Source organism: Scatophagus argus, chromosome 1, assembly GCF_020382885.2.
Source record: "Scatophagus argus isolate fScaArg1 chromosome 1, fScaArg1.pri, whole genome shotgun sequence".
Lineage (NCBI taxonomy): Eukaryota > Metazoa > Chordata > Actinopteri > Scatophagidae > Scatophagus > Scatophagus argus.
The window spans coordinates 20455941-20464600 of NC_058493.1; the positions used below are offsets into that span (position 1 = coordinate 20455941).

The 8660-nt window shown below is 37.6% G+C and overlaps 1 long non-coding RNA gene across 1 annotated transcript in view; it reads left to right on the plus strand.

Annotated features, from left to right (window-relative positions):
- LOC124060202 overlaps positions 1-3129 on the plus strand; it is a 40063-nt gene extending 36934 nt beyond the window's left edge. The window contains exons 3-4 of the long non-coding RNA XR_006843534.1: positions 889-993; positions 2916-3129. This is a non-coding gene — a long non-coding RNA (uncharacterized LOC124060202). The remainder of the gene's footprint in view (positions 1-888; positions 994-2915) is intronic.
- The last annotated feature ends 5531 nt before the right edge of the window (positions 3130-8660 follow it).

An 8660-nucleotide genomic window follows, 5' to 3' on the forward strand; every position in this document is an offset into this window, starting at 1 on the left:
TTTATTTTTGGTACTTCATTTATTATTAAGTTTTTGTGTTTTAACTTTTAACTGAGCTATAGGTGCCTGTTGTTAATGATAAACACCCCAATTCTTTCTTTAAATAAAAAAAGTGAAAGCTCGCCTTGCTGCCTCCGTAAATGCTAATCCTTTTCTGATGTGCTGACATGTTAAATGATACTCGATAAACATCAAAACACCAACTTTCAAGTGTGGGCATGTAAACTTGCTAATATTACGTTATTTCACTCCTCTTGTATGCCATGATTTATTCACTGAATAAATCAAAATGCTAACTTTGAAGTGTGGGCATGTAAACGTGTTATTTTTTTATGATATTTCATTCCCTCTGTACAGCATGATTTATTCACTGAGGAAAACATTCAATACATCCTTTTCCTTCATTGTTCCATCATCAGGGAGGTCAAAAATTACGCTGTTAGGACACTGACATGCTTCATATGAAGATGCGGTTGCTAGCATGTCTGTTAGCTTGCCAATGTTGGCATTCAGATCAAAGCATGGCTAAGTGCTGCTGAAGGTGACAAAGTATGGCTTAAATTCTGGTATTTTGAGTTTAGCCTGACAAATTATAAACCATTTTGGTTCTGAAATCAGTGGCTTCACCTCATATCACCCTCGCACTAATTTTTGCTGCACAGGACTGCAGATCACCAGTTTTTATCATTCCATTTCTTCCCATTCAGTCAAAAATTCTGCTCTTAGTATGTAACAAACATTGCAGCCTCATGCAGCTGTCACTCTTGCTATAGACATTTCTTTCCTTTTATGCGCTTAAAATGCAGATATTTTTGGCTTTTCTTGTTAAATGCACTGCCTCCCGATGAATTAGATAATTATTCAGTTGTCTGCTTTGCTGGTTTCAAGGTAATGATCTGAATGTCTCTGCTAAAAGCTGAAAAGCAGATTGCAGCTGTGTGCCCACTTGAGACCAAATCATCTCATTGCGTATCATGCATTGAGATTCAACAGGTAAGCAGCAACCTGACATCGCTCACTTCCTGTCATTTCTGCATCCCTGGCCCATTCGCCCCCAGCAATTCTGTCTGGCATGGTAATACATACAGTATCACTGCCAGTAGCGCACTCCTACACTTGAGATGAAAACATCTCATCCTATATCATGTATGGTAATCCAGATCCAATAGTTTTAAGCGCTCACACACAGTCAGCACTCAAGGAACAGCTTTACAGCATAGGGATTTATTTAAAAGCATCACTCACACACTTTGTGTTCCATGATCAGATTTTACCTGCTTTCAACAGGGAAATTTCATCCTATTCTCCTCATTGCACCAACATCGCACCCACACCTCTCACTCTCTTGTTCCTGAGAGACAGATGTCAGGCAACCAAGCCAGCATTAGCTCTGTTACAGCCTTTTCAATTCGTACTGGATTAACCGAATTGCTAAAATTTACAAGATGCAATAATGCCAGAGTTTAGCCCAATGTTTCTTAGATCTTTGACAGTTGTATTATTACGTTACACATTCACACATATGGACCAACCTGCTTATTTCTGATTTTCGTTTTCAATGCAGGAAATACTTGATATACATGTTAGATACACTGCCTTCTAATCATTTCCATGTAGTGTTAACTTTGCAGCATAGATTCACAGTATGTGAAGCTCTCTACAACGTACTTAAAAGGAACAGACTGATACGATTAAATCTGTGAATTTACTCTCATTTTCCCCACAGAACACTCTTCACATATTTGTTTTAGCCCTGCAATTTTTTCACAGGCCCAGACAGATAAACAACAAACAAACAAATTAATTAACAGATAAATTAATGAATAGGTTGCATTCCCCTTTGGAAACAGGACCAGACCTGCATATTTATTTATTAAAATAACAAGTCAGAACTGCATCCTCTATATGATTGTGATGGAGCATGTGTAGTCTAGTTATGTGTGAATTTAAAGCTCAAATGTGAAATATGCTTTTGTTATACTGCCAGTGTGTTAAATGAGCCAAATTAAAATAATGCTTTATGTGAAAATTCATACCTGGGTGCGTCGGTACAGGTGTGGATCACAGCATCTACTCTGTAAAGTTAAAGACAAGGCTACCTTAGTCTAGACATCCCCCTCGCTTCACACACCTACTTCAGAAAAACAAAAATTTATAATGACTTTACAAGACAGCAATAGATAGCATAGATAACAAAGAGCTGTTACTTTGACAGGGAAATGGGGTTAGTGTGACAAAAAAAGTGAAGTCAGCAAACTGGGCCAAAAGGTATCAGTCTGGGAAGCAGTCGACTTTTTCCACTTCGCACAATATTTAATACAATATAATAATATTTACAGAAGCGTGGGTCCCTGTCTGAGCAGAACATATCTCTAGTGTATTCATATTCTCCATCAATAAATGAACAAACAAGGCTTCTAGCTTATTATTAAAGTCAATTATTAGGTTCAGGATGTCCGTCTGCTTTCTGTAAACTTAAGACGTTTAAGACACTGAATGCAATGGAGCACAGAGGGGATTTCATAAAGCCAAAGCCAAGCAAGAAGTTCTTGTCTGAATGAAAAATGGGATTGCTTTTTGTTTGTCCCTAGGCTTGTGTACCAATAACTTCAAAACATGAAAGATATGGTAAATATAGCTGCTCCCCAAACTGCCTTTGTTGAGTAACCAAAGAGAGAAAACCACAATAAAACACAGTGGAAAACATGCGTGAGATGTTTTATTGATTTATTTAAGCCATCAACAATGTAGTTTTGATAGAACATCAGAGCTGGATACAAGCGTACAATATTTGAAAAAGTTGCATTTTGGTGGTGGCCTGATAGACTGTAGAAATGTTTTATCTGCCCATCAAGTTACACTGCTGTAGTCTGTGCTATGAGTGACATATTATTCTTTCCATCTTTCCCTTAAAGCCGTCAGTCACCCCTGGCAAAACTCCAGACATGAGCCTCAGTGGCCGTGAACAGAGCGTTGTTAAAATCACACCCCACTGTGGTTGCAAACATTATCAGGTTTCTCACCCCCAATTTTCCAACTGCTTGCTGCTTTTGCTTTGATGTTTTACATTAATCGCACTTGTTTCCTGAATAAGAAACACTTTGTACTTGGACATGAACACAAATAAACCGTTTCTGATCAAAATAAAACATACAAATTTGCTGCCATGCTGTTGAAGTGAATCACACAAAAAACACCCTGAAATTTCTGAAAAATGAGACTTTGGCAGTGTCTGTGTTATTGATTGATCAGCACACTGGAGCGTATAGGCAAACCTGCACTGACCTATTGAGATCAGTGTAATGTTTTCACATAAAGGAACGTTATTGTTGGAAGTGCCACAGTTTTTGATTGGTCTTTCAGTTTTTTAGGTTGTAGAAAGTCCTATTCGAAAAAACAGATGTTACTGCATTTTCTTTAAAGGGTTTGCAAAAAAGTTGTTTTGTAGATGGAGAACAAAACACTGCAAAATAGTTCAACCAGTCTAACAACTGAAAAGGCAGAGAAAAACATATCTGGGCCAATATCAGAAATCACCAGTGCTGCTAAAAGAAACTGGATGCACAGCATCAAAATCTGTTCAAATTTCAACAGGGGCGGGCTCCTGCAAGGTTCAGTGTCAAGTGCACAATAATGCCCATAACAAGCTGGAATTTATAGGCATGTCACTTTTGTTTTTAAGCTATTCTTAAAACTTCAAAATAGAAATTTGTCTCAGATGAGTGCTGCTGGAATTAGATCACAGAATACCAGATGAACATACTGTGGACTGACATCCAGTAGACTGCAGAAGGAGCAAAGAAAAACAGGTTGCCAAAATATGTAGAACCCTGTTGTGTTTCAGTAATGATCTCGGGTCACTTACGCTTTTCCGGACTGAAAAGCAAATTCAAATGAGGGGGAAATGATTGGGTGGGGTGGGGGTGGGGGTGGACTCCATATTAAGGTCTATGTATTTAGAATGCTATGACAGTTTCACTTGACTTGAAACAGTTTCAAGTTTCTGTTGGTGTAATCATGTCTCAATACTTTTGTCCATTTAGTGGATGTGAAATACTAATAATTATTTGTTGTGTGAATTATGCTGTTTTCAAATAGACATTACTGAAGGAAAAAGGAACAACATCAATCTATCAGATGATTAAGTGATAATGTAGCTGCTTAGATTGCCTTTAAATACAGGAGAAGTGAAAAGTTAAAAAAAAAAAAAAGATAATCTGTTCAGTATTTGACCACTTGTACCAATGTCTTTTAGAGTGTGTCATTCCTGTTGGTTTTGTGCTGCTCTGGTTTTGAACTGTTGGTAGCAGCAATGTACAAAACACCTTTTTTTTTCTTTTTTTTTTGCAAGCTAGCGAATAGAAGTAAACAATTCATGCTTATAAATATTGAAACAATCCTTGCTATTTTATCACAAAGAGAATTTTTTTGATGAGAAAACATAAACATGCCTTTGTTTGTTTCCTAGAAAGCTCTACAACATACCTTTAACGCCTAGCAGTTGATAGAGGAGCATACACGATAACCAGACAAAACATGTTATGTAAAACTGAGCCTGGTAGACATTCTGTAAGAGGCAATGAACAGCAGCTCCTTGACTTCATACTTAAAGAAGAATTCATTACTGAAGCCTTATGAGTGGCACTATGGTACTTCACTGAAGAGCATGCCACTTTTAAAATCAGACCGAGCTGTCGCATAGTATAAGATGTTGCATGTATACAGGTGCAAGAGGTTAACTGAATAACAATGACATTGTATTATAGATGCTCAGGGACTTCAATAAAAGGAAAATCAGAGAAGGGAAATGGTGCTACATTGATGCACATGTACCTACAGCATGAATACTAGTTATATGGCATTACTTCTAGAAGTGAAAGCTATACAGTATAATGTACAACACATTTATTATGCAAAGTGTATGCATACAGTTACACAGCCTCATGTATAAAGCACTGGTGTGTTTGTGTGGGTGGTTTCACAGCGCCTCTGCTTGCCATGTGTATCATTGACATTAACATTATGCTTTATGCACTTTTTGGCTTTTAGTGTGAGGCAGAGGAAGAGAGCTTTAGGGTACGTAGGTTAATTTAGTTTCCTTACAAAATGTGAGCGCCTTAGTCTTTAACATTTAATCCAAAGGGAGGTATTTTTCAAGAAGCCAAAAGGGTGTGTGAAGGGTAATAAATCCCCAGCTCGACTCTCCTGAGCCTTGCAGAAGTTTCAACACATGCTAAAAACCCGGGCCCTGGGCTATATTGTGAGAGAAATAGCGGGTATACCATTCACCTGAATAATGTACAAGGTTAAAAGGTCATGATGGAATTTCCATTTCTATAAAATTTAACAGAGAGGCAAGGTGGGAAAGAGGTCCAATGCAATTACTTTCATTCACAACACTATGGAGCCATGCTAATTTCTTGATGTATTAATAACTGCCCTTGCTGCTGTAACTCGGGGCCTCCATTGCCTTTCCATCTTTAAAATTCAACTTAATTCTACCTGTGATGAATTGCTTGAATTATTTTTCCACATGGACAAACCACCTTGATGTTGAATCACGGTATTTTAGATTTTGAATTTGAACAGAGAGTACCTCTTTGAGGGATGAGGGATTTTGCCCCACTGATTGCACTGCTTCTGTTTCATGACTTTTGAAACATCCCACATGTTTTGCACCATTAACAGTTCACACCAACAGTTCAATCTTTTTGTAAACCTAACCATCTTAACCAAACTGGCATTACATTTTAAGCATGTGATAAGGCTTTGGGTGTCGACCTCAGATGCCAGCAGCTTCTTTGCCTGTCTGGACGTGATGCACGAGTGTGTGACAGAGAGCTGCTTTATTATGAGCTGGAATGAGAATATGTTGAACACTCCCTGCAAACTGAATACAAACTGCAGAGAAATGTAATCACATAATGTATAGAAATATCCATTATTCAGTGTTACACAACATTATCAATGCAGTGCTTTGGGTGAGTAATATCCCATTAGTAGTATAACTGTGTTTCAAGTGCAAAGTACCCTAAATAATCTAAGTGAGTATCCTCCACCTCTGTGCCTGAGGTGTCTCTCTAGGCTGTTCAAAGAGTAGGGCAGCCAAGGACACAAAAAACATGGCACAAGGGAGACATTTTACATGTTCCTTTGAATCATAGCAGGTTGTGTGGCAAGAGCAATATGAATCTCTGATAGAAAGATGTTACCACAAGACTTCAGATTCTCTTGAGAGTCCTTCTTTGTTGTAATTATGTAAGATGCAATTCCAGGAAATGTGTTGTGTAGATGAGATCAATAATTTTAATGACACCTTTGCTGTGGATTTATTGCTTTGACCTGCTGTGTAAAATTGTTGTTCAGATGAACACACACTTACTTAATACAGCGATTGAAAGTTCAAGGAGATGCTATTGATAAAGGATATTAATTATACAAGTGATGTAATTTTTCACCAAAATGTTTTCTCCCTAAGTCTCCATTGCTTCTCAAGTGTTTTTCAGCACATGGAGATGCAAATCATGCTTTTTCTGAAGTTTGTTATGTTATTAGGGCATGTGGACTGACCTTGATGTTTCCTTGGAACATTTAACCAACCCCAAGGTGGCTATTATTGTGATGAATATTCTGCTCTGCTGACAGCACCATGGCTTATTTATTTACCCAGCGAGAGGTAGCGCGCTACCTCGCCATGACCTCACGCTGTGTCTTCCTCCCTCATTTGTCAACTTGCACCTCCTCTGGTGGCCATGCAGCTCCAACAAAGTGAGGGGCGTGAACACAACATGCAACTGAGCAAGGTAGCTGATATTTAAACGTACAGACAAACAAAGGCAGGGAGCTGATGCAGCAAATTTCGCTCACACATCTTAATGTTGTTTAATTTTTTTTTATGCTTGCTAGCCTGCGGTGTTGAAAGATTTATGTCCTTATGTTTCCTACCTTTAAAACAACTTAAAAATAGCAAACTACTAAGCTTAGATCATAGGAGTCCTGGAAGACAATGAAGTTGTAATGTAATACCGTATGTTGTTTATGTTCATGTCATAGGGACTGGTTTTAGAAACACTTTATTGGTGAAATCCTCAAACTCGAGTTAAAAAAAAGGAAGATTTTTAAAATGTATGCACTGATTACCTAGCTCATACACTGAGTATGTCAAGGCTACTGGTCCACAACTGACTTTCCCCCTGAGACTAATCCACCTTAATAAAACATTAATTACCTTAATCGTAAGAGGTGTCAGTATCGGTCTATCCGTGTGATTTATTTAAACTGGCAATAGATATATTTTTGATTTAATATATTATTACAAAATAAATGTTGATTGCACAATGTAATGACTATAGAATAATGACACCATCTGTATTTAGTTTGTCTCTCTTTAAATTTTGCTTCCATGATGCAATTTCGTCCGCCACAGGGCACGAAATCTCACAGAAAAATGAAAGCCGACAGGTGATCCAGCTGGCAACATTTCTGTCTGCTTGTGTGTCTCTATTAAAGTCTGAATTAATGAATAAACTCCCATTTTTGTCCTGTTTTGTTGGTAGTTGCTTCCCTGAGGAAAACTGAAAACGATCAGCAGCACCAACAACAATACCACTTGTAAAGCTAAAAGGGAGAATGTCGTCTGTTTCCACTTCAGTGAGTTTGTTAGTGAATACCAAACATTGGCAATGTCAAGTATGGCAACTTTTAAAAAAATCCTTACACCACTGAATGTGTGGCGGGTGCATCAGAGGAATATGCAACTTAAAAATAAAGAGAGGAAATCCTCTAGGCATATTTGGCACATACCTCATGAAGTTCAGACAAACCGAAAAGTTGAAATTAAATAAATATTTCAGCAGTGTGGGAGTTCTTCTCATTGTTTTCAAGTATGGCAACTTGACACCTTCAAAGTAAATACTGTATGCCAACAATATAGCTTCTTTGCTATCACATACAGAAAACACAACTTAATGAAGTACTGGCACACTTTGTCAAAAGATCAAAAAATGTGGCACATCTTCAGAGAACATAAAACTGATGGTTCACTGAAATGTTGTTTTTTTTCTGCACACATCAGTTACGTTCTGTTCTTTGAAGATGCGCTACATTTTTTGATCTTATGATAAGACAGCCATTACTTCATTAAGCAGAGAAGCTCCTTGTTAGTATTTTTCAAGCTTTGAAGTTCTTTACTTTTCCACATTTTCTTATACTGGAGAAAATATTAAGGAAACACATAATGGTTAAAAAAAGACGTGATACCACTACAGGGTGACCCATAATGCAACATTGAGCAGATATAGGATTTTTGATAACAACGCAGCAATGCTAGCTGGTAAAAACAGATAAAGTCAGCTTGTGCTCACTGACAACATATCCAGTTTTGTAATATGAGAGGTACTCATAGCAACTGCAGTGTAATTAAATACCTGGTCATGTTTAGGCACTCCAAACAGTTGTTTAAGTTAAGGAAAAGATCATAGTCTTGGTTAAAAAGCTAAAAGTGTTTACTTCAATTACGAGTGTTTACTCATGCATACTGTTTACTCATACTTGCTTGTGAATACTTTATTTAACAGAAATAGCAATCTCCTTCTCACCTCAACTAAAGTGCTTTTGTTGCCTAAATCCCCAGACAAGTGGGATTCAGGATGCAATCCAAA